This window comes from Heterocephalus glaber, unplaced genomic scaffold, assembly GCF_053883595.1.
Source record: "Heterocephalus glaber isolate CG9 unplaced genomic scaffold, H.glaber_assembly_v1.0 deba00001666, whole genome shotgun sequence".
In the NCBI taxonomy this organism is placed as follows: domain Eukaryota; kingdom Metazoa; phylum Chordata; class Mammalia; order Rodentia; family Bathyergidae; genus Heterocephalus; species Heterocephalus glaber.
This window is the reverse complement of record NW_028258406.1, coordinates 10,693,254-10,720,241: the sequence shown is the minus strand read 5'-3', so window position 1 is coordinate 10,720,241 and position 26,988 is coordinate 10,693,254. Positions and strand designations below refer to the sequence as shown.

Below are 26,988 nucleotides of genomic sequence, written 5' to 3'. Positions count from 1 at the left end.
ATAGAGATAAGCATAAACTTTCAGTTGGCTAGCTCTGCTAACTCAGGGCTAAATTGTGTGCAGAATCTACTGGCAGTGATTATGCTACTGAGGATGCAACTCACAGGTATAGCGATCCCAAAGATAATGAGTGTAACTGTAGCAAAGTGCTTAACTAAAGCTCCAGAGCCAAAATGGAATCTATCACATTAATTTAGTAACCTAAAACCAAAGTCAAATGCTAATTGTTACAAAAGGGAATCAGAGTTTCATTTTTTAAGAGTTGACTGAACTAGGTTGGATTGAAACCTGAGCATATGCATTATTAAAGTAATGAATTTGGCTATCAAAATATCAGAGAGAAGTTGAATCATAATTCCATATGTTCTGGATTATAGATAATGAGTCCCTCCATAATAAGCTAAATTGGATTTTTCAAGGGGGGGGGATGACAGTTATGCTATCAGACAATGGGATGATGGGATGATATGACTCACAGGTTTGCCTTCAGAGGAAAGGTGCAGATAGGAACAACCTGCCTGATCTTCCTCTTTTTTTTTTTTATGCAGTACTGGGGATCAAACTCAGGACCTTGTACTTGCAAGGCAGGCAGGGCTCCACTGAGCTAAATCCCTGGCCCTTGCCTGACCTTCCTCTTGTGGTCACCATGAGCCATTGGTTCTTCAGCATGAAGGATACATATCCACCTACACATTCTCCTATGGATCCTGGGTGAACTTAGGGTTGGTCACTGTAGCTAGGGTTGGACTGATCATAAAGGGATGAAATTGGCTGGGCTAGCTGTATCTCAGGCCACTTCTTTGGAGGCACAGAGCCACATCCTGCTAGTTGTGCTTTTCCTGAACGGCTGAGGAAACATGTGCAAAGGACACATCCCCAGAACCCCACCAGCTGTGCCATCTTTTCTGGGTGAGCCTGATTGCTTTTGGCTCCACTATGCAATGTTCTCCATCAAATCAGTCTTTGCTCTGCAGGGGTATTTATTATGTGCCATTTCAAAAATAAAAGGGACACAGAGCAATCATCCAGCAAAACCATAAAACATTTTATTATCCAAGACGGTGAGGGGACAGGTGTGATGTACAACACTGGAAGTGGCAATGGCCGAACAATGTGGCACTAAAGCATGATTTAATGAGGCTTGAAGGATTTAGTTCAGTTAGAAAAGTTCCACTCTGTCTTGGGCATAGGAGAAGGAGGGCTAGTGTGGGCACTTGACTGAGCAGCATCGCACCAGGTAGGCCTCAGACAGCCACTGCTATTTGTCCTGCTGTCCTAGACAACCATTGTGAGGGAGACTTCAGCATTGGAAACTTCTGACTGATTTAGTGGACCCCAAGCTTGGCACAGCTTCCCAGCAGCTTCCGTTTTACTAGGCCAGCAGTTAGTCCAACAAAAGCCTGAATTCATTTCCCTCTATACCCATTGATTGCCAGCTGAGAGCTGGATGCTGTCAACTTGCTTATTTTTTTTTTAATCCATTTTACTGGAACTGAGGTCCTTTGTCCTCTGATCAATGGCAGAGTTCCATCTTGGGCAACATTTTTTGTTTTTTCAGAGGAAAATCTCATTAGCAGATGGTGGCTGGTCATCAAGTCAATCAGTGTTCTTGGATTTAATCATAAACATCTTTCTGCTCCAGCTGAACTAAACCTACCTGTTATACCTCATTATGTGTCAGTGAATTTTCATCCTTAGAGTCACATGCATAACATTCTCATGGACAGGAAGAATCACTTTGATATCTTCTCCATTGCAGTTGATATGTTCACTGAATATTTATCCAGAAACTATGGCATTCTTGATAGCATGGGAATTGGATGGGAATATTGAAGAGTTAAAAGTTTGATTCCTGTCCTGTCTAGAAATATGGTGTCAGTCTATTTCTTTTGATTGGTGAGTTGAGACCATTAACATTGATGGTTATAACTGATACATATTGAGTTATCATTGTCATGATTTTTTCTTTTTGTTGGGTTCTCTCCCTTTACATTTAATTTCTTGTCATGCCAGATGGGTTCATTCTGCTGGGCTTCCTGGGGTTGTGATCCTCATTGTCATTTCCTAGGATTTTGTCTAAAATTTTTTGGAGTGCTTGTTTGGTATTCATGAAGTTCCTAAAGTGCTCTTTGTCATGAAAGTATCTTATTTCTCCATCAATTTTGAAAGATAGTTTTGCAGGGTACATCAATCTGGGTTGGAGGTTGTTTTACTTTAGGGCTTGAAATACATCACTCCAAGCTCTTCTTGCCTTGAGGGTTTGTGTTGAGAAGTCTGCTGTGATTCTGATGGGCTTTCCTTTGTATGTGATTTGTTTCTTTTCTCTAACTGATTGTAGAGCTTTGTTCTTCTGTTTTGTTTCTGGCATCTTAAAAGTTATATGCCTATGTGTAGATTTTTTTTGATCAAGGCTATTTGGAATCCTGTATGCCTCACTTATCTATATGTCAAGCTCTTTTCCCCTGCTTTGGAAGTTTTCTGACATTACTTCTGTGAACAGCTTTTTTATGTCATCTGCACTCTCTCCTGTTTCTTCATTGACTCCAATCAGTCTTATGTTATTCTTCTTCACATCATCTAGCAGCTGCTGGATTGATTTCTCATGGTCCCTTACAATTTTAAAGCAATTTGTCTTTTCCTGGTCACTAATTGCAATCTTATCTTCTATATCTGATATTCTGTCCTCACATTGGCTCATTCTGCTGCGTAGACTTTCAGTGGAGTTTTTAATCTCCTGGAAATCTGTTTGTATCTGTTTTATGGATTCCATTTGTTTCCTATGTTGGCATTCCATCATGTTCCTCAGCTCCTGTATTTTTTTTTATTTGTATCTTCTCTAGATTTTTTAATCATGTCTTGCACTATGGGCACAATCTCTGCTGTTATGTGTGAAATTATTTTTTATTTCATTTTTTCCAGATCCTCTTTTATTGTTAGTTCAGGGAATTCAGGTTGTTGAGTATCAGAGTGTTCCATCTCGTTTCCCTTTGGGGTTGCTGTAGGTGATCTGGAAGTCTGGTTCTGAGGCTTGTTTACTTGTCTTCTCATTTTGACAGGGGGGCAGTGACACCTGCTCTCATTTCAACAGGTGGCTCCCACACGTCTCACCTCCTCTGTGCTGGGAGCAGTGGTAGGTTGGCTGGAAAGCCTCCTACTCTGCACTGGGAGCTGCAGCACATTGACCCGGAAGCCTCTTCTGTGCTGGGTGCTGTAGCACGTCATCCAGGAAGCCTCCTCTGTGGTGGGAGCTGGGGTAGGTTGGCCCAGAATCCTCCCACTCTGCACTGGGAGCTGTAGCATGTTGACCCAGAAGCCTTCTCTGCCAGAAGGTTTTTTTTTTTTAATAATAACCCACAACCTTGGGACCAACTGCAAACAGGGTTTTATGACTCTGATTCCATCAGTCTTAACCCCTCCAACATGGGATATGTTCTGACTGACCATCACTGAGAAAAGCTAACTCAGCATCAGGTCCATAGTAGATCACTTGACAAGCATATGGTACTCACTGGATTACACATTCAGCAATGAAACATACATTTTAACTATTGGCAGGATATAAGGCAATCGAGAATAGCGACTGACTGCTCATGGCTAGCTGAATCCATGATCAGGAATCCAAGGACACTGCAGCAGCTGCCAGTGACACTTTTTTATCTGGAAATTTTTTCTCCTTTCCTGTTTGTGGTATCAGCTGCCTACAAATGTTTCTGCTCAGGTAAATCAGAGGGGCATTGAGGTGGAAGAAATAAACTTCCCAGCTGAATTTTATGACATGGAAGCAGCAGAAGGAGCAAAAAAGATCAACAAGAGGCAAATTGCTAGATTCCTGTTTCAGCATGCTGAAAATTCCAAGTCCAAAGTCTCCTCTGACATTGAAGCCAAATTCTTAGGGGTAAATCTATTTTGTAGAGGTTTCAGTACATAGTTGGCTGGCTCCAAGGCAGTGTGGCATGGCAGAGGGTTGCTTCAACACAAATACGTCTCCATGCCTGTGTGAACTGGCAGATTAATGTCTTCTCAACATCCTGACAATTTAGACAACTTTTCCTCAGCCTTTTTTCTCCTGCCTCCATCAAAGACAGTACCCTTGACTTCCCTCTGGATTTTCTCTCTCCAGGTAAATAAGAGCCTGCTTTACTCCAATAGCTCCTGGTGTATATTTCAGAATATAACCTCATCACTTCTCCATAACCATCTCTTTATAAATCTAGCCATTTCTACAGACTGGGAACCCCCTCAAGGGCAGGCAAAGAGTTCTAGTTATCATTATATTCTCAGAAGTTGATCCATAAATGGTTGTGAGATGAAGGAGTGAAGGAATGAACCCTGTGACCCTGACCTTGAGCAAGATGCACAAACACTGTGCTTGGGAGCCTTTGTCTCTGTTCATAAGTGTAGAGAGAAAAGGAGATTATGCTATATTTTCCTTACCTTATAAGCATTTTGTATGACTCTATAAGCTATAGATGTCTTCCCCTAATGACTTTGAAGTCCTTTTAGAATAAAGATGCAAGGCAAATTCCAGGCAATATTTTGGACAAATGGCCCTGGAAAAATATCTTTATTCTCCTAGTTTGGGTTAAGACACAGGTGAATTTTGATGAGATTATAGCAGAGCTATTCGTGGTACAATGAGTCTCTTAGTGTCATCTAAATGAGATGACTGGCTTTTAAAATACTTGGAACTTAGCTGGACCCTGACATCTGAGAAGGAAATAGTAGTCCAGGAAGACCAACATCCTGGTAATGTTGGATGAGGGATGGGAGCCAGTGATCTCTCACAGCCCTTCTGTCTCATGGGCATCATTGACTGCTAAGTTACTCTTTCATTAAAACACCTGTTTCAAACCTTGTGTTCAGGTGCATTTATTTATTTGAGGAAGGGACTCAGGAATGAGGAAATTAGTATTTCTAAGAGGTCTTTGTTTAAGACTCATCTACAATTGAACAATTGAGGCTGTTTGATTTTCTGTGAATGAGTTTAACTGCATTTACAAGTATCTCCCTCACTTTTATCTTACCACAACCTTCAGTGTGATAAAAATTATCACTCAAAGCTCTAAGCCATATCTTCTAGATTACAGGAAGGATTATGCTTCTCAGAAAACATGTTGGCCATTTAGGCACTGTAAATTTTGTCCTATGGGTTTCTGCAATCCAGGGTCTTTCATTTATTTGGAGTCCTGAGCCCAGAGACAGTGTTGGGCTTTGTCTCTATGCCCTCTCTGCTCTCTGAGGCCTAGTGAGTGCTGACCCCGCTCCACTGATTCTGGGAAGAAGCTGGCCTTCTGCCTTATATTTAATTAGCAGATTTTTCTTTTTAGAGATCAAAATGGTTTTAAAAAAATTTTCAAGTGGGAAAACTAAGGCCCAAAAATATCAAAGGTCACCCTGTAAGTCTTTTTGTCTCTCTAGAATAGGTCTTTTCCCATGGTGGCTATTGACTATTTATTTTGAAAAAACAAAACAAAACAAAAATCACAGACTGTCGTTAGGGAAATTGGTGTCATTTAAAGGTGAATTAAACATTCTCCTTGTCTAACTGCTCTGTGGAGAGAACAAAAGACATGCCACATAGTTGTGGTTAACACAAAGATGTTTTTCTCTTGTCTGATGTAAATGGTTAACTGTGTCCTGACAGGGGAGGGTTTGTCAAGATAGCAAGGCCTAACCAGTTACTGTACTTTGAAGGACATTGAGGGGAGTTGTTCAGTCTCTAAAGCATTAGGCTGATTTCCTTAAATCAGGAAACTTCTACTTCTACCTTTAGAGCAGGGTGATTTTTGCATGTCAAATCCTGAATTTAAATGAGTGTGAAGCTCTCTTGGAAAAACTTCACTCCTCTTTGCAGCCACAGCTGGGCAGCCACCAGAGAGTTTTCAGGCTAGACATGTTTTTCCCCAACATCTGTCAGCTTAGCTAAATCAGAACTCCAAATGAACAGTGTAACACTCAAGATCATTATCTGGGTTTGTGACACTCCCTCCTACTTCTCCCTGGAGGATTTGGGATTTGAAATGAAAAACAACATCTGTAAGGGATCAGGAGAGGGAAGATTTTCATCTTTATTATTATTACTACTAATAATGCATTTTCATTAACATGGCTTTAATAGTATGGAACGAGAAATAAAACATGCCCCCTCTATGTCAACATACTCTCCAGTGTGTTTTGCGTAGCCTACTGTATCTGTGATACAGATACAATCCCAGATAAGCCTATTAATTAAGCTTGAGTCTACAGGTGCAGTCTACACAGCTGTAATTTTCTGCTCTGAGCTAACCGAAAATTTGCAGATGGTCTCTGGATGTAACACGTTTTTAGAACATAGAAAAGATATGATCTGTGCTCCAGGTAGAAGGAGAGAGTTAATCCACTAATCAAGTCAACAAATATTTATTGAGTGCCTACTTGATGCTCAGCTAGGTGCTAGTGTTGTAGGGGATACATGATAAGGACAACTTTCACCTTTAATGAGGAAACATGACTCACATTCACAAGCAGCATGGCATGGTGGACAGAGCACAGCATCTAAAATCAGACCAACCTGTGTTAGAAATCCAACTCTACAGCTTAAAAGTAATATGACCTTGGAAATGGAAATGTTATTTCACATTATAGACACCTAGTCTCTTTATATAAAAATACAGATATTAACACCTTCAGGACTGTTTCAGGCATCAGGAAAACATTTGTAGAACACCTGCCACACTGGAGATGCTGCACAAATATTGCTCTAAGACGGTGAACTATATAATACATTATAACTTGGTCCTCATATCAGTTATACAAATACTCAGAAGCTGGAGAGAAGAGTGTCAGCTGGAACACATGGGTAAATGTTGAGTATAGCTAAGGTAGCACTTAGAAATGGCAGAATCAAATTGCTAGAAGGGATCTTAGAAGTTAATTGATCCAACCAATTCATTCTGCTGATAGAGAAAAAGACACTCAAATAAGCTGACTCGCTTAAAGTACTCAATAAATTGGCAGTGGGTGCCAGATTGGTCTGTACATGTGATGTTGCTTTGGGAGACAGTGTTATATAATATGGAGGTTCCCAAATCTGTCAGAGTATAAGGTGAGATTTTTTAAAAAGTAGACTTTGAACATAGTCTATTCAGGAGACCTAGAGATATGTTGTCTTAGTGAATTCTTGGCTTGCAGATTAACCAATTGGTATTTCATAAAGAGCCCCAAATGTGAAGTCTCAGTCCTAACAATTGCCCTGCCTGGCTGTGTGACTTTGGTAAGCCAACTTTCCTATTCTTAGTTATCTCATCTTTCACTTGAAGGTATTGTTGTTGTGGAGATTGTAGTCACTTCCATCTCTCATAATTGCTCAATGACACCATTTCATGCCTGGCTGGTATTGAAGTTTGAAGAGCCCCTGCCTTGTTAGTGAGAGAAAGGCTACCCTGAATGGTAGAAGGAAGGTGAGATCCTGACTATAGCCTGGGTAGGAAAGAGATTTTCTATAGGGAAGCAGCGGGAGACATGATTACATGGTTGGAAGAGGCTTTGAGTGTACAGAGCTCTGTGGGGTGGGTTTAGGTTTTGAACTTTGTTAGGGTGCTTCCAAAATGGTGTTTTGTGAAACATTATGCCTTGGACATGCTCTGAAAGAGATTGCTCTGTTATTAAGTTTGGGAGATGCTGCATACTCTGTCATGGTCTAGGAGATTCATAAAACAAATTGAGGGCTCTGAGGAGTCTGATTAACCCTACTTAGTCTGAAATGTTTTACATTTATTTGGTCAGAGAGCACTTAAAAACAATAATTATTAATTAATGTTCAATGGAACACATTTGGGAAACACTGGTATAGATAATAGAGTCATTATGAGTTCTATTTTTAGTTTTAGAGAACTTTTAAAGGAACTTGGGGAAGAAATCATTAAAAAGAACATTTAAGAAGAGCAGGAAATGAACTGGAATTTCTCAGTTTGGAGAAGAGAAGCCTTATGAAATCCTTTTTTAGTTGTGTGAATTGGTATAATGAGGGCTATGATTGATTGTTCTTCATATGTGCTGAGCACAAAGCCAGAAGGAATAGGCTTAAGAGTTAGGCCTAGAGATTTAGGAGGAAGAAAACAGAAATCTTTTTGATAAGGGATATAAAGTAGAATAGTTTATCTAGGGAAATAATGTAATTTCTAGAGTCTCATCCATTTCATGTAATAAAATCAGGAGGATAGCCTAGATGACAAGTCGAGTTCCCTGTGTTTTTGTGCCTGTCTTTTGATACTCAGGGACCTGTGTGCTTACCTGGGAGCCAGAAAGCACTTCAGCCATCTAAATAAAGATTCAGCTGCTTACAGAACCTTGGACTTGGAAAGAACCCAACTTCTGGTCCAACTTCTCACCAAAGCAGGAGTATTTTCTGCAATGCTCCTGCTCTCAGGCCTCCAGGAATATGCTGGGAACAACTCCAGTGCTTGGGAAATCATTACTTTCCCAGGCAGCTCATTTCATTTATGGGTAGCTTTAATTGTTAGGAAGCTCTGCCTTACCAAGAACCAAAATACATTTTATTTCATTTTACACATTTTAAACCTAGTTATTTGTGTTTGAGCTTCACAAAATATGGTTGTTATTTTTTCTTCTTATGGGACAACCACTTAGATGTTTGAAGACAAATACTATATCTGCATTAATCTTTCTGCAAGACAAATTGTTCAGATCCTTCAGTCGTTTCTCCTATCATACTATTTCAGGAACCTACTTCGCCATTGTCTGTAAATATTTCAGTTTTAATGCTTACAGCACTGTGTCCAGAGAATACGGTTTGATCATCACAAGCTACACCTGGGTTAGGATCTCTTGATCTTGGCAGAGGCTTAATGCAGAGAGGCCATATGTGCAGGGTGAGTTCTCGAGTTCACACTCTGAGCACTCACAAGATCAGGGAGGAGGGTGGACTACAGATTCATTTGGCCCATTTGCATGTGAAATCAAGAGGCCACTGGAAGAGAATTGTCCTAGGGGGAAAAATGTTGATGAACACCATTTTGAAGGATAATGGACTCTCAGGAAAGGGTTGAACCTATAGTTTCTCTAAGTCACTGAGTGCTGTAACTTAAGCTGTTTTCTCAGCTTTATTACTGGGATTAAAAGTGGAGATTCAGAAGAATTAAGATATATATGTACAGGAACAAATTCTGCATGATGAAAGTGATCATTATGTATATCCAAAATGTAGCAATAAACTTAATTAATTAAAAAAGTGCAGATTCAGGAGATGTCACAGCAGTTCCCATAGCACATTCCCAAGAGGTACACATCTTCCCAAGAGGGTTGGGCAGGGGCAAGTTGGTGCCACAAAGAAACACTGCTTCATGACTCTTACTGGGACCTTCCCCAGCACCCTTCACTCTCGCTAGCCTGGAAATAGGAGCCATATTCTATTCATTTGTTCAATCTTTTTCCTATTTCTAACAGAGAATTGCATCAGTCATTTTTTGTTTTGTTTAGCAATCATGTCACTCAGTTGACAAAAATACTTTTTTCCCCCTACACAAACTATTACCAATTAAATTTTCCACATATAGCATTAAACTCTTTCAGCTATATGCAGGAGTTTACATTTGTAACTTTACATGACTTTATTGATGTTTTAAAGCTTGTTCTTTCAGAAGTACTTGATTATTCACTACTGATAAGCTAGCCTTCCATTTCTCCCTCAGAGCTTTTGAATATGCCCATCAGAAATGGACCAGAAAGAGAGTTCTGTGGCATGATACTAGAAAATTCCTGTAAGACATCAGCTCTTCAACCAGCTCCTTGAATCCATGTCTAGCCAGCTATTTATATATTCACAGAATAGAACTGTGTTTCTTCATCTTGTTTGAAGGGAAAGCATGGAGGACTACTCAAATAGTTTAGTAACATCAAAATACATTGTGCAATGTCCGATTACTTCTTTCTATTGAATGTTCGTGGGAATTAGAGTTTGATGTGAAACCAGACATGTACTCTACAAGACAAAGACATTACCATTTCTGGGTAATACTGGTATTACCCTTCCAGGCACAAGCATGCCTAACAGTTCCAAGAAGCAACTGCCTCCAACAGCAATGAGTTCAAACTCTTGATGCTGGTAACAGGGCCTTTGTTAGCTGGTTTACCTTTGCATTCTGTTTTCCAGTGTGTTCCCTTCATGCTTCAATTTTCTTAATAAGCCACACTCTTTAAAAAACTCTGACTATTGACACCGTATTTCTACTCCCTGGACAGCTTGCTCCTTTATTTTTGTTTGACTAGCTCCTAACCAGCCTTTACTTAGAACCACCTTCCTTGCAGAAGTAATCCCAGTCATCCAGGGCTAGATTAATTGTCCTATCCACCTGGTCCCTGCCATCTGGGCTTATCTCTGTGGTAGCCCTTGCCACTCAGGTGTCCTTGCCTGTGGAGTTTTTCTCCTCACTTGGTGTAAACTCCTAGAGAGTGGGGACTATATCAGGTACATAGCAGGCTTTCAGCAGCCAATTAAAGATCTATGGGCTATGAGCTCATAGGACACCAAAATATATTATGGTACTCTGAAAATTTGCAAGTTCTTTTGTTTAAGTCATTCACTTTTGGGGGGCTTTAGTTTCCTTATCTGTGAAATAAAAATGATCTCTAAGGCCCTAGGGTAATGCAAAGAGTGTTAAACTGGAAACAAACAGCCCTGACCGAGATCTCTCAACAGATTTGGGCAAGTGTTTAACCAATGTACTCACTTTCTGGGTCTTGGATCTTTAATTAGGTAAAGAGGCCAATATTTGTACAGTGGATAAACATGTAATCAGAGATGAGCAGCTATTGAGCCATTCACTTTGTGTCTCAGTTTGCCTGTTTACAAATCCCTCTTTACTTGGCACTATTCTAGGAAGGACAGGTGAGCTAACCCCACTCAGTAACTCCTGGAAAAAGATAAAAGTATATTGAATATCAATTTTGTGTTGTTTATTCACAATGCCGTACTAATTTATCTTCCCAAAACCTATATGGTAAGTTTTAGAAATCTCCATTTTTAGAAGGAGGAAATGGTTCAAGGTCATACTGAACAATAGACTGGATCTCCCAGTGTGACTGCAGGCCCAGGCCAGTTCCATTTTGCTCTGCAGCCTCTCCCTCATGTGGTGCCTGGCTTGGGGCCCGGCATAAAGGCTGACTGCACTTTTCAGGTCTAAGTCTGGGCCTAGAACATTCTCAGTCCCAGGACAGGAGCTGGTGCTGACACGAGGCTTTCTGGCCTGCAGATGGAGGGAGGGCTGGCTGGACCCGCTGGTGCTGCTGGCACAGCTGGCTTGAAGTCCTGATCACGTCCCCTCTCCGGAGTGGGAGGAGAGGCACAGCGGCGTCCAGGCAGCGTGCATGGTTTATAAAAAGCCATCAGGAGCACCGTCCTGGGACTGCAGTCATTTATTCGCACTTTTTCCTTGTAAAATGTTACTGACTGTTTTACACCAAGGGCAGTTTATCCTGAATGGGATGTATAGCCATTCAGTTCACCTCTACTTTTTGCCAACTCTGCTTTTTCCCCCTTGCTTCTGAAGTTATATATGGTTCTAGGGAGGAAGCCATTTTCTTTCTGAAGGGAAAAAAGAGCTGACAGCTTTAAAGAGAAACCTTCCATCTTAGGAAAGAACATTTGGTTGAGAAGATAATGCCTTTGTTTTTAAAAATGGAATCCTGCTTCAGTGGTATTACTGTCTTCTAAAATTGACCCTGTTTCCAGTTAGATGTTAAGAACTTTACAGAGATGATTCCTATCAGTATACCTTGAGAGGGTGAAATGGAAGATGGATATGATCAGCCCTATTTTTCAAACGGGGAAATTAGAGCTCAAAGAGGTTAAATCACTTGCTTAAGACTGCAATGGGAGGGTAATGGGGCAAGCAGTTGGCCCTAGCAGCTAGGTCAATAATAGAGAGGAAGAGGTGAGGAGAGAGGGAAGGGAGAGGGAGGGTAGGAGACAGAGAGAGAGAGAGAGAGAGTGTGTCCTTCTTCTTCCAGCCCAGGTCTCTTGCTTCTTACTCTCCTCCCTGTTTATGAAATTGGTATTGTGGAGCTCGATTTGCAGATGAGCCTGAGTTTCCGTGACATTAAGGAATTGGCTGAAAGTCACACTTAGTTATTGCAAAGCAGGTCTCCAACCCAAACCTTCTGAGTCCCAGCTCGTTCTCTTCCCCAGACCCTCCAGCTGCCTTCATTAGTATCCTCCACTCGCCTGCCCTGGCTTTTGCAGGGAATCTAAATATAATGGATTGCTGCTGCAGAATGCCAGGATATTTTAATTTATAGAAAAGAATAATGGGGTGCAGGTGAATGCCCTCTTCGGTATATTCTCTTTGGACTGAGGCTTAGCTTTATTGTCCTTTCACTTCCAGTTAGTTCTAACTAAAGTGATTCCATAATGACATATAAACTCAAACATGAGTAATTGATGGCCGCCTCAGGAGCTTGAGCAGGGTAGAACCAGACCGACTAGAATCTCCAGGGTGAAGAATTAACATTTATTGGTTTAGTGAAATGAATTTATGTCCCAATAAAGCCAGTTACGGACTAGACAATGATTTAATGAGGTGCCTTTTCTAAAAGGAACAAATATGAACTTCTGGGCCTGGGTTAGATTGTAACTAGTATGTCACCTACCAAACCGTTTTACAGATATGTTCAGAAAAATCCGTGACATTTTCTTAAGCCATGAAATTTCTGTTTAACCCATATTTGAAAGTTGAAGGGGAATAGAATCAGAATGGAATCCATATCTCTAAAAATATGAACAGCACATTTGCTCATCAGTCCCACAAGATCAGGGCTCCAAGCGCCCCTAGAAGCTTAAAGAATAAAAATGAAGACAAATGCCACCATAAAAGAAAAAAAAAAAGAAAAGAAATACTGAATCTAGATGTGCACACTGCCCTTGAAGTCTAGGGTGTCTGGGAAAGGGGCAGAGGAAATAGTGACCCATCCTGCCTTTTCGGGGTGGAGCTGCAGGCAGTGCATGGCCTGGGGCCTCACTTGGTCACTGCATAGCCCCCATCTCTGTTATAAGCCAAGCCTGTCCCTGCCTTCCACGGCTCCCCTTGATGCTTCATTTAGAGAACTGAAGAACTGGTTATCTTCAGTACCACAATGCTTGGGCCAAACACCTCAGTCATCCTAGACTCTTCTCTTTCTGCTGTGTCCCAGATCTAATCCATCAGGAAATTCCATAGGCTGTACTTTAAAAATTATTTTCAAAAATCAGCTGCATGTGACCATCTCCACAGCTACTTCTCCACTTTAGCCACTGCTCTCTCTGCCCAAGTGGCTTCACTGGTGTTCTGATTGGGCTTCCTACTTTGGCTCCTAATTCTGCCTTGGTGCCCCTGACCCTTTCCCCATACATTGCGGTCTTCACAGAGAAGCCAGAAAGGGACTGCTCTTAATAGAGTAGTCAGATCCTGCCTCATACTACTTCCCACCTGCTGGTGGCTTCCTATCTCATGTGGAGGAGGCCAGGACCTTCCCATCTACCTCACCCTCTGATCTCATCCCTTACCACCACACCCCTGGCTGTTCATTCAGTCTCACCGTTTCTCAAAGGCAGCAGCAGAGGTATACTCCTTCCACCTTAGTGCTTCTGCCTGCATCCCTGTTCTCCTGGATACCCAATTAGCCTTTACCAGCTTCACATTTTTGCTCACTCTGCCGTTCTTCATGAAGTCCCCTCTGATCATCCATTTTAAAACTGTAACTCCCCAACCTCCCAGTTCTCTTGATTGCCTTAACCCACTCTGCTTTTCCCAGAGCATTTACTTGTTAACCTACTGTCTAATGTGCTAATTTATGATTTTTTTAGGTTTATTTTCTGATTTCTTTATGATCCTGTCTGATTTGCAAGGGCTGGAATCTGCCTGTTATATTTATGGAAGCAGACCAAGAATTGAGGATGGTTCCTGGCACATAGGAAGTGCTCAGGAAATTTTTGTTGAATGAATGAATGAACAAATAATTAAGAAGGCTGCTAAACGCCATCTTAAATAGATTTAATACTGAGGTGAGTTGCAGGACTAATTCAATTTTGTCCTTCTAGTCTGATCTTTTTCAGCCCAGTTTTGTTATGTGTTTTGTTTTGTTTTTAACTCTGGAAGACTACATGTATCAAATTGGATTGAAGGTGTATTTTCTATGTCTATGAAGATTTGAGATCTTGTGAAAAAGGCTTTCAATCAAATGAAGAGGATTTTTATTTGAATAATTACTGTTGAGTCCTCATTCAGTCGTTTGGACATTTTGAATTGGAAACTAAGTGCAACCACACTGGGAGAAATGCAACAATGTCACCATTGGCACTGACAAAATATTTGATCAAAGTACTGGAAAAAAACAAAACCCATTGAATGTATGGCACACCCATCTGTGCTGCTGTGAGGCCAGATGTTCTAGTTGTGGGAGTTTTATGTCTCCAGTCCTTCTAATCAGGGATGTCAGAATTCATACATTTAAATTAACTTTGTGAGGAGTAACTGAAAAATGTGGTCAAGAGTAAATAAAACAAAAAGATTGGTTCAAGTGGAAATGTCCTGTAGTACTGGGGATTTTAAAAAAAATACTTTATCAGGAAAAATGTAGACCATAGTTGTCATCCTAATTCACATTCTTAAACAGCACCATGGTGCTTACTAGGCACTTCCTTATAATAGAACACCCCAAGCATATAGTTTCTGGGAAATGATTGGCCAAAACCGTTGTCTCTCCTGGTGCAGGGAGTATATAGGGTTTGGTTTTGCATCTGGAGGCTCATCTTCAATGTTGCCTGGGTAACAAACAATGTTGCCACTAGGAGGAGCCTGTAACTGTGGAGCAGGCAGCTGGACAGCCATGGTGCGGTAATAGAGAGCACAGACTCCACAGCCAGGCTGCCTTATTCCAAATCCAGGTCTGTTTTTTACTTGCAGTGAATATTGGCGCCTCAGTTTCATCATCTGTAGAATGGGCTGAAGAATAGTTGCACTTTATAAGATTGCTTTAAAGATTAAATGACTTTATAAACGGAGAATGCCTAAAACAGTTTCTGGCGCCTGAGAAGATTCCCATACATGCCAGTTGTTAGTATTAAGGAGAAGCAAAAGGACCAGCTTGTCTTCACTTCTCCTTCAATTTTCTAATTCTCTGGTCAGATTGTTTGTAACTTCCTTCTTGAAGTTATTCCTTTGTATAGATAATTCTCAATATTTTTGAAGGATACAACCTTATGAAAATCAGATAAAAACAGTGACTCCTTTAACAATGTACCTATTTATACTTTGTATAATTTTGCTATAGTTTTAGGGAGCTGGTATATTTCTGAAGTCTAGGTCAGGAATATCTTAGTTAGACTATTGTGTTTCCAGAAGGCGAGATTAAACTATCTCTTGTCAAACCATCACATTAAGCTCCTGATGCTTGTGACCACACCGGGAAAAGTTCTTTGACCTGCCACATCTAGAGCACAGTACACTGGGAGGGCAGACTCAAAATGATTCTGGGCTGTTCCCTGCAGGGCACTGAGAAGAAACTTGATGTAGCTGGAAGAGGCACAGACAGGGAAACAAGTGTCTCCATATATCACCTTTCTGTTGTAATCGTTTTCCTGAGGCACTTGTTCTCCCCACCTTCCTGATATGCTCTCCCTTCTGCCTCCTCCCAGGCTCAGTCATCTCTTCCTAGGACACGGGGAAGTGAGCTGCTGAGAAGCAGAGAAAGAAAGAGAGAGAAAGGAGGAAGGGAGAGAGGAGAGAGAGAGAGAGGGAGGGAGGGAGGGAGAGAGAGAGAGATCTGAGCAGAGCATAGCTGGGACTGGAGAGTGATCTGACAAAGGAGCAGCTCTATGAAAGGAGAACTGTGTAATTGGTTGTCAATATATGTATTTTGAAACATAGTCTCCAGGTATCCCAACTTCCCAGGGAGATAAAAAGAATCTTTCAGAATGAAAGCTTGTTACATCTCAAAGAAAGCATGCTGGTGTTTCCCAAGGACACAGAGAGAAGGAAGAGTCAGAAGAGCTACACAACATGGGATTTCTTTGACACCTTGTCCCATCACAGTGAGAGGGGTCTTTAGATTTCTGTTTCCTGTTTCCTCCTATTCTGCAGCTTCCCAGGGTAGTTTGGACCAGATCCACTCTGTGGAGCAATATGCTGAACATACTGATTCTCTCTCTTTTTTTTTTCTGCTGTTAAAAGAGGATAATATTTTTTTCCTCTTAGGGACTAGGTGAAGATTAATTAGACATTCCCTATGAAGTGTTTTAAGCTCTGGCTGAGGAAGGGGCTGAACATTACTTCCAAAGTTAGCCTCTTTCACCCACTCAGTCAATGGGGACCTCCTGTCATTAATGGGAATGTGGAAGGGGTACCTTCCATTCTCCAGAGTGAAAGGGATACAGGGTGTGGTGGTAGTGGGATTTGATGATAGAAACAGCAATCAATTTAATTAGCTTACTTCATGAACACACTGGAAGGGAAGAGCAGAATTGCACAGGCCAGAGTGGGCTGGGGCCCCTCCGAGGCTTCTTGTCTCAGCAGTTGCTGAGGATGGAATGAGGTTCATGAAGACCCAGGTAGCCAGATGTCCTGAGATGGGAGCTTCTACCTGGCCTCCTAGAGGTAGAGGGATAGATTGGGACCCTTGATTTAGAAAAGTCAACTTTCCTTTTTATCCAGGCTGGTTGTCTAAGGTCAGAAATGGGGTTGGGGTTGCCCTAGGTGTGTGGTGAAGACCAGGTGGGAGATATCATCTCTTGAGTTCCCTTCCAGAGTGGAGTGTAAACAGATGTCCATTCTTTTTTTTATTTTTTGGGGGTACCAGGGATTGAACTTGGGTCCTTACAGTTGCAAGGCAGGCAGTGGAACCACTGAGCTAAATCCCCAGCCAGATATCCATAGTTAACAGTGTGCAAAGCTAGTCTGGACTCAAACTCACTTTCATTTATTCACTAAATAATATTTATTGGGAATCAAAAATTAGTCATGGTCCTAAGTACAATGGCTATAGTTGTGATCAGAAAAATCAATGTTTCTGTTCCCAAGGAGCTTACATTTTAGGAGGAAGGACAGTCAATAAACAAATAAGTTCCTCTTTTTGTATAAACCAGAATGTAAGATCTACAGGACAGGTTTGGTTTGTTTCCTTGTTTAAAAAATGTTTTTGTTCATTACTGCATTCTCAAGACTTAGATGGGGTCTTGATCACCTGATATTAGGAGTCCAATAAGTATTTTCTGAATAAATGAATGGAAAACATCAGATAGTAGAATAAAGGAAATAAATCAGAATTTGGGTAGGAGACAAAGATGGAGAAGTAAAGGAGCTGATGGCAGAATCCATTAAGACTTATTTCTCTTATCCCTATGAGATTCCTTTATAATTTAAAAGCATCCTTTTGCCTGTTGGGAAAGGGGACCAAGCTGAAGCAGGGAAATCAGCTAGGAAGCTTCTCCATGGTCAAGAACAGGGGTGGTAATGGCTGTCCAGGCAGGTGGCCAGAAGGTGGGGGAAAGAGTCAGGTTCTAGATATGCTTTGGAGGTAGAACCATGGGATTTGTTAATGGGAGGAATATGAGGGCTAAGGAAAGAGAAGGGTTCAAGGAGACTCCGGGGGTTTTGGTTTGAGCTACTAGATGGATAATGGTGCCATTAACAGAAAGGTGAATACAAGGGCTTTGGAAAGCTGACCCCAGAGTTGGGTGGGGTTGGTCAGTGAGGGGATGTGAACCCTGAAGTTAGTTCTTCCAGGATGTGTCTTGAGCACCTAGACATTTTGGCCAGACTTGTGGATGGGTTTGTACATGAGATCTAAGCTTTGGAATCATAGAATTTTTAAAATTAGTAATAATTGTGCCTCAGATAAATCTCATAGGTTATGATACTGCCACTACATAAAGCCAGGAATCATATTAATTTTATATATTTAAATACTAAAAGATCTTATCTTAGAAATATTTAAAATGATGGTTTTTACCACCTTTCCTTTAAAAGGCAAGGAATCTTAATTTAAATGGAAAACTTAGAAGAAGCCCAATATGTAAGATAACTTAAAATCCTGGCCTTCCGTATTTGACTTGTCTTTTTCCTGCTCATGAAGATATTTTCTCAAAATCAACACAGACATCTTGCTTTCATTCACTGGTGAATTGATGTTAGAAATTGTACAAGTAGAGATTCATCCTTTTTGACTTGGGGTTTCATTCCCATAAAACACAAAGCCCACAGAAAAATTAATGGAAGACATTACTGAGTCCCACCAGTCCTTTAAGACTTTAGTAGAACCAGGTTATGTTTCTTCGACATCACTGTCGAGGAAAGGCTGCTGGATCATGAAGATTCTGAGAGTGAGGAAAGGGGTAAGGTGGCGGGAGTTTCAGCAAGGAGGAAGGACCCATGTGGCTGCCTTCCTGAGGGCTGTTGGATTATGTAGTCATTTTTGCCTTCTAGGTTTTCCCCTCACATCATCTTTAGGAAACTTTCAGTACCTTAACTTTCTGTTGGTTTTGATAGATTTTGCTGACGCTGCATCTTCCTTCCTCTGTCCATGGGCAGTATTTCATGTTGCTGTCTGTGGCAGATAGTTTCAAAAAGACCTGTGCTCACTTCCAGCTAGGTCACTTCTAAGGACCAATGAGACCCTTCTCTTTCCCACCTCCCATATAGAGGATGCAGGAGATTACTGGCAAGCAAAGATTCTTTTATTTATTTAATTATAAACCTCTAGTGGCCCTCTTGGGCACTGCCAGAAGGTTTTGTCCATTATGATCAGGACAGAGGTCTCTAGGAAACAACTGCCGAACTGGTGGTCACTTCACACTGCTGTTACATATTCTGTGTGGAGCTGATGGAAGCTATAGATGGTAAGCTATACTTACCCAGAATGTATAGGCATTCACACCCACACAACATTGTATGTCATGTTAAAGGGTCATGGAACTCTTGAGACTCTACCTCTGGGACCTTGAGGAATGGGTGCAGACCAGGTTAATGACCTTTGAGGGAGTCAGGACCCTGGTGGTCATCACTGCTTCAGAAGCAGTCACTGGTGATTGCCATTGACCTAGATGTGGAAACCCCACTATACTGATTGACAGCAAAACCCAGGTGGACCACAGAAATCAATGAACAAAAAGAAGAAAAGTCATTCACCTCTTCCTTGAGCTTCAGATTCCTCAATTACCAAAAGGGGACAATAATATTTCCCTATGTAGCCCATGCTGGTTATCACAGACATGAAATTACTTTTAAATTGTTATATATTATCATGGAATAAAAATGGTAAAAGCCTCCTGGTTTAGGAATAGGCAAGTAACATGTCTGTTGATTACAGCTACAACTAACTGAAATTTGCACTTTGTAAAATTCAAATTTTATAAAATAACGTGGAGCCTCGCAAAACATCTATGGGTTAAATTTGACTTTGGCCTATAAGTTTTAGATCCCTGAGACATGTAGTACAGGTTACTCTCCTAGCCATCATTTAGTGAGTAGGACAACAGGCCTACTTTTTATGCTTAGAGTAAAAAGCTACTAACATAGTGTGGTTGGAGGGGCTTCTCCTTCAAATACGGTGCCTTTCTTTTTGGATTCCAGCAGCTGAAATCCTAATGAGGAAGGTTTAAGGAGGAGTAAATTCAGAGTGAGTTTTATGGGATTGTGGTTTTATGAAGATGCAAATATACTGTCTACAAGAGAAAACCTATTGATTCTCTTTTGGCCATTAATAACAAACCCTTTAAAACAGTAATCAAAAACTTCTGTAGGCTGAAATTATCTACCCCTTATCTTCAATACTGATATGTGACCACTGCGGATTAGGCACCTTTCTAGACAATGGAATTAAATAGATTAGTGTAACATGGACCCTCTTTCCAAGGCACTTACAATGTAAGGGAAGATTGGAAGGACCAAGGTTATGCTTTCTTCTTCCCCATTGTATACCTGGCGCCTGTGTGCCTGGACATAGGGAAAAGTTAACATATGGAGAGGGATCGACAGTGCTCCAACCCTCTGCAAGGCACCAGTGCTGAAAGTGAGGGGTAATGGAGACTGTGGGTTTATCAGATTAGCTCTAGAAAGGTGAAGGGACAGGGAGATGGACACAGGAAGGGACAGGAGGGGCTGGGGATTGAGGAAAAAGAAGGGCTCTTACTGGGACTCCTCCCCTAACCCCAGGGGGTCTAGCAAGCTTGGCAGGTGGAATCCTCAGGAGGAAAGGACGTCAAAGGAACAGGGGAGCTGGGAAAGAGCTACGACTGGGAGAACCAAATGGAGCAAAGGAGGCTGCAGGAGAGCTCTGAGGGTCCTGCGTGCTGGTGGTGTGATAGCTGGGGGAGAAGGCTCAGCCTGGTGGCTCTCAGGCTGGCTTTCAGCAGGCTCCTGGCCTGGGAGACCTCCCACAGGATGTCCCAGGCAAAATGGCGCTCTATGACACCTGCTGTCAGCCTCACAGGAATCTTCCTTGGGTGCGAGTCCCAGGCATTTTCCTACACTCAGCAATCTCCTTTCCTGACACCTGCAGAAGTGAGTTATCTCTTAATCCTCCCCCAGACTTAAGTAAAAATCTTAGTAACTGCAGGGTTTTCTGTTGCTAATTTTCCCCTGATAACAGAACTGTTAATTGCAGCTCTTATCAATGCCTGTTAGAACAATTTGGTTTGAAGTGAAAACAATGCTTTCAGGTGTGGCTTGGATTCTTTCTCAGGCTTGACTTAGTTCAAGGTCAGAATGTCCTGTTATTGTCTGGAGGTGAGGAGCTAAGTATGACTCTTATGTTCTGTAGGCAGCATTAGTGGTTTTTCCTGGTCTCCACAATCTCACCTACAGCGTTTCTGCCTCATCTCCCGCCATGCCACCACTCAATACAAGGGGCCAGACAGTTCACACTTTCCGAATGTGCCTGATGTTTTTGTACTTGAAACTACTGACTCATTCGGCCTCTTTAATCTCTGAAGGATTTTATTTTCTCATCTTAAAACCGAGGACAATCATATCTGACTCATGATTGGTTTGAGGAAGTGAGGTGTGGTTGTAAGAATATATGGGGTCAGATAACAATTGTTTTGATTTTTTCTCTTGCCTTTACCACATTATTGTGTGGTTTTGAGTTATCAATAGCTTTTTAAGAGTCTTACTTTCCTCAGCTGTATTGGCTTTCATTTGGCACATGGAAAGCAACCTTAGATGAGAGTTTCTTTCCTTTCTTCCTCATCCATATGACTCATTCTTAGTCTTAGCCCTCTTTTGGATGTGTAATGGATATTCATTATAGAGTATTTTAGGTTCCTTAATTCAATTAAAATTTTAACTGATTGTATTAGTCAGCCATTGGTGGACAAAAGAGCTGATACCCACAACTTAAAATTGGGGAGCTTTATTTGGCTCATTATTTTAGAGGATTCATTCCATGGTTGGCTGGCTCCAAGGCAGGGGCATCTCATGGCAGAAGGGTGTGGTGGAGGAAAGCTGCTTAGTTCATGGCAAGCAGAATAGGGGAACGGCACCAGAAAGAAAGGGGCAAAGGACCAGAAATAGATCCCAAGATCACACCTCCATGATCCACCCAGGCATGCCTAGCAGTGTGCTTTACTAATCCTCTGCACAGCTCCCAAGCCACTCAAGTTGGCAATCTACCTTTACCATCACACTGATAGATTAAAAACATAAAAATTATAAACATTTTGAAGTATCAAATGATATGTCCATACATGTATATTCATATAATGTTTAAATCAGGCTAACATATCTACCTCCTCAAACATTTAGTTTTTCTTCATGATTAACACATTCAAAATCCTTTCTTCTAGCTTTTTGAGATGAACCATACATAGTTGTTATATATTGTTACCCTACTATAAAACTGCACACCAGAAATACTTGCTGCTCTCTAACTGTAGCTTAATAACCACTGATCAACATTTCCCTCTCCTGCTTTCCCCAGCCTCTGGTAATCACCATTCTATTCTCAAGTTCTATAAGGTAATCTTACATATGCCACATATGAATGAGATCATGCAGTACCTCTTTCTGTGCCTGGCTCATCTCACTGCACAATGATCTCCAGTTTTATCCTGTTGTCACAAATGAGAGGATTTCATCCTTTTAATGGCTGGATAGTGTTCCACATATTTTCTGTATGGAGTCATTGACTAATGGGCATCTCCTGGCATCTGTAGTTGTCACCTTCCCTGGCTGTTCAAATGCCCATGCACTGGGTCACAGCCAGGCAGGTCTACCATTCCCTCCTCCTATTACTCTGCTGAAAAATGTCCACCCTTCTCCCTTGGCCCACTCCTCCAAAGAGGGCCAGCTTCATGATGTGTTGGGAGAAAAGCAGTTGGATTAAGGGGGTTCATATCAGTGTGTCAATGAGCAATCAACCTTTACTTTTTGCAGGAATATTTTCCTAAAGAAAATTTCCATTTTCTGATGAAATTCCTAATCAATAGTAGAGTCATCCTGTCCGAATTTCTGACTAGAGAACAAAGGAAAATGTAGAATTTCAGGCATTATAGGGAGGCAGAGGGGTTAAGGTTGGAGAGTAGAATGGTGTTTAGTTGTTTAGTTACACCTGGCTCTGAGGCAGCTTGGCTGCCTGCAGTACCAGTATGGAGAACTAACTACCTTGGGCAGTGTATGAAGAAAGAACACAGCCCTTCCAGGTCTAAATTCAGAGGGAGATGTTATCTATCTGCACCTAAACACTGTTCCTTCAGAGATCTGAAGAATTAAGATCTGTTAAAATTATTGTTTAGAATTTGCATGACCTATTGTATTTTCAGAATTCTTTTTATTCATTAATTAGTCATTCATTTATTTAACGCAGTTTTTAATTGTGTGATTATTTCATCTTGCAAAGGTGGAATTATTCAGAAGAACATTTAAAAGAAATTAACAGTATGACAGAGCTTATAATTGTGCTTTAATCTTAAATTAATATCCCTCCTGTTTTCATGTTACCAGGACAATTATCCTGAATGGTACCAGAAGCAGGAAATTATGTATTGCCCTATATATGGCATTCCCTCCCAGAGAGCACACCATTTATCATGGTTTTTTAATCTCTTTTGTGTGCAATGAAAGATAAAACATTTCAACAATATTTCAGTGTATCAAGGAGATTAAAGCGCTTGCAACCATTCCTGTTTGTTTTGTCCACTCCCTGTGCTGTATCGAACTGGGTCAGAGAGTTTAGGTAGCTTTGGATACAACTTCAGGAACGTGGATGTTGATCTGTAGTTTCTGGGGACTCTGAAAACAGGCAAGCAAGGATTGCTAGCAGGAAAACCTGGAAATGTGCAGGATTCTAACAATATTTCTTTCTCCTAGTACTTCCCCTTTTTCTGTCTGTGTTAGCACGTGCCTGGCGACATTAGCCAAGAAGAGAGTGAGGAGGACAAAGCCAGCATTTAGATACTGAGACTGACATCATGAAGCCAGCCTCTTTGGGGGAGTGGGCCAAGGAAGAGGGGTGGTCATTTTTCAGCAAAGGGTTGTAGGAGGCAGAGAGTGGTAGACCTGCCTGACTATGACACAGTGCATGTGCATTTGGACAGCCAGGGATTGTGACAACTAAAAATGCCAGGAGATCCCCATTAGCTGATGAGTGGATATAGAAAATGTGTTATATATTCACAATGAAACTATTCAACCATTAAACAGATGAAATCCTATTTCTTTCCATATTAAGAGGAGCCCCTTACTTCAGGCTTCAGTTCAAAAGCTGAAATGCTGTCCTCACGTTGCCTGCTCTCAGTGGAGGCCTGAGGAAAATGCTTTGGGGTCTGGAAAAACATCATTTTGGAAATTGTGTTACTCAGAGTTCTCCAGCAAAAGAGAACCAGTAAGGATGTGCATGTGACCCAAAAGGCTAATATTAAACCTAACCATTGAATTTGATTTGGTTCTTGTCCAATTTGGTTTTTGACCAGAATCATGGAAAAAATTAAGTTTGTGAACCAAGACACCAGCACGCGCACGCACACACACACACACACACACACACACATATGAAATTGCCTCATATGATTTTGGGGGCTAACAAATTCAAAATCTGTAGAACAAGCAGGAAATTCTAGTAAGATTGGTGTCCTGGTCTTGAGTCTAAAGGTTGGAATTTCAGGCAAAATTTGGTTATTGCTGTCTGAAGGCCGAATTCCTTTCCTTTTGGGAAACTTCAGTCTGCTCTTGAGGCGTTCAACTGTTTGGGGAAACCCATTCACATTATGGAATGTCATCTGCTTGACTTCAAGTCAGCTGATTGGAGATATTTTTTATTAGCACATGTTCATAATGCATAATGTTCACATTTCTAGTGGGAAATCGGTACATAATGCATACAATGCATGATGTATATAATGAATCTTTTTTTTTGGTACCAGGGATCGAACTCAGGACCTTGCGCTTTCAAGGCAGGGGTGGTGCCACTGAGCTAAGTCCCCAGCCCAGCGAATCTTAATCCCTTTTCTTCATGCCCTTACTCTTCCCTCCCTCCCTACTCTATCCATCTTTTGGCCCCCTTCTGGTTTTGTATCTGTTTGCAGCACATAATGTTTACACTCCTTATGTGGAGTTGGTACCTGTACGTGACACATCTTCATTCTTTTTTCACCCCTTTTCCCTCCTTCACTCCTCCCTCCATCTCTTGACCCCTTTCCTTTTGAGGAAGATCTAGCTCCATAATTCCTATCATCTACCTTTTATTTTGTTCTTTATTTATACTCTGGGTTTCTCATGTAAATATTAAACACATATGAATATAGCAGAACCTAGATTTGTGTTTGACCAAACAAATTGGCACCAAAGCCTAACCAGGTTGATACATGAAACTGGCCTTCACAGAGAAATCATCCAGCTGACTGTGGGTCCATAGTGCCTTCACACAGCAGGCAGTGGTCTCCAAGGTGCCTCTCACCGGGCCATGCCTGGGGAGTTAGGCCAATCTGTGGTTTTCTTTGTCAGCTAGGTTTTCCCCTTGGGGTAAAGCCCAGTATAGTCCATGTGGGATGGCTAAAGCTACTTTCTCCTTTGGCATCCCTTCCTCTCTTCTGGCCTGACTCTCCTGACCTCCACTTAGAAATACAGGGCCCTCTCCTCTAAGAGCATTTTTAAAAAGTAGACTTTTTAATGGAAATATAAGGTATATGCACCGACATAAGAGTGCAGCTTGATAAATTTTCACTAAATTCATTATGAGTCTCCTCACATTACCAGCCCCAGTCTGAGAAACAGAGGATCACCCTTCCCCAGCCCTGAGTCCCCTCTGTTCTGACTCCTACACTAGACATGAGCTTGCCATTTAAAAAAATGTATATAATGGGATAACAGTATATTTTCTTTTGCCATATTGTAGTTCCATGTGAAGAAAGGCCACACTGGGAAGTATGCTGAATGGCCCTGTCCCTCCCTTCCATCTAACCTTGCAAACAGCAGGTGTGGCTGATCTGTTACACATGGGACATTGTGCCAGATGTGGACATACCAGTTGCCCAAGAAATGTTGCAAAAGTGCAACTGAGGCTCTGGAGAAACCGGGAGGGGGCCCTTCTCAGCTCAGTGCTAAGTCAGCTGGCTTCAGTCCCTTGCTGTCCTCTCTGGGAGCCTCTTAAGAAACAGCGATAAGAGAGACTAATACTCCTGATTTGCCCTGTGGTGGAACGGTGCCCACTTTGGCTTCATTTGAACTTTCCCTCCTTGGCAGAGCCTCAGGCTGACAATCTGACCCATCTGTCCCAACCTCTCAGGGCCTCTTTGTTCTCAGTGAGCTGGTGGGTTTAATAGTCCACTAGCTGATAAGTATTGTGGTTGATAACAAGTCACCACTTCTGATAAAGTGTTTGCACCTTAATAAGGCCATAAGCTGTGGGACATCTGCTCACAGCCTTATTTGCCTCTACCTACTGATGCCTTCTTTCCTTCCCAGACCCTCAGTAGGGTGTTCCCTGGTGTATCCTTATTGCTCTGTCCTTTGTTGGTTCCTTGCAGACCTCCAATCTGAAGCTAGCGCAGGCCAGCCTGCATTTCCACACCATTCCTTCCTTGCTGGATTCTGCTGATGCCTTGACTCTTGCTCCTAGAATGCCCTATTTCCCTCCTGTCATTGTATCCCCCTCTTATTGCCCTACTCTCTCTAGCCTGCCCCCTATGTTCTGCCTGCAAGATGCCTGCACTCTACCTTCTTCTCCAGTCCCAGACCGCCACACTTACTCGCTCCATCTACCTCTGCTTGCACCGTTGCAAAGGCTGTTCTCCACGCCTCACCGCTCTCCATCCCCACAGTCGCTGAAATCATCATCTCATACAGTTTTGGTGTCTACCTTCAACAATGCTCAAGGTCCAGGGATGACGCCCCACTGCTGTGTTTGGCATCCAAGCCCTCTGTGACCCTTTCTCAGTACTTCATCCCAGTAGAGTCTGTGGTTTCCTCAGGCACCCTCAGTCACAGCTCAGCTCTTTCCACTCCTGTTGCATCTGGCTGCTGTCTCTGTGAAACACAATGCTTAGCACTGGACACGGGAGAGGGACCACATCACACACATGGCACATTGCCCCACTAAGACTTTCTAATGGTCCTGGCAGGAGTGACCATTACTGCCTGAACTCCACCATACTTATGATTCATTTGCCTCTCACATTGTGTTAGAGTTAATTTTGTGTCTGTCTGGATACTTAACCTTCCTGTGATAAGCACAGTAATGATATCTCTCCAAAGAAAGAGAGAGAGAAGGGTTGGGGATTTAGCTTGATGGTTCCTCTGCCTGCCCCCCAAGCGCAAGGACCTGAGTTCAATCCCCGGCACCAAAAACAAAACAAAATGAAAAAACCAAAACAGAGAGAGAGAGAGAGAGAGAGAGAGAGAGAGAGAGAGAGAGAGAGAAGAGGAGAGAGACTATCTCTCTGGAAGATGGGAATATTTTATTTCTTTTAATTAAAAAATTTTTATTCTTAATTAAGTTTATTGGTACAATTTAGATATACATAATGAT

The 26,988-nt window shown here is 41.7% G+C and overlaps 1 protein-coding gene across 4 annotated transcripts in view; it reads left to right on the top strand.

Moving 5' to 3' along the window:
• The window catches only part of Olfm4 (olfactomedin 4), a 120,422-nt gene that overhangs the window by 53,879 nt on the left and 39,555 nt on the right, over nt 1-26,988 (top strand). Inside the window, exon 1 of one of the 4 annotated variants that reach the window (XM_087197298.1) lies at nt 7,221-7,252. The exons of the other annotated variants lie outside the window; for them this stretch is intronic. The gene's annotated coding sequence lies outside the window, so the exon portion shown is untranslated. Of the gene's footprint in view, nt 1-7,220; nt 7,253-26,988 lie in introns of those variants that run through there. 4 annotated transcript variants of the gene reach the window in all.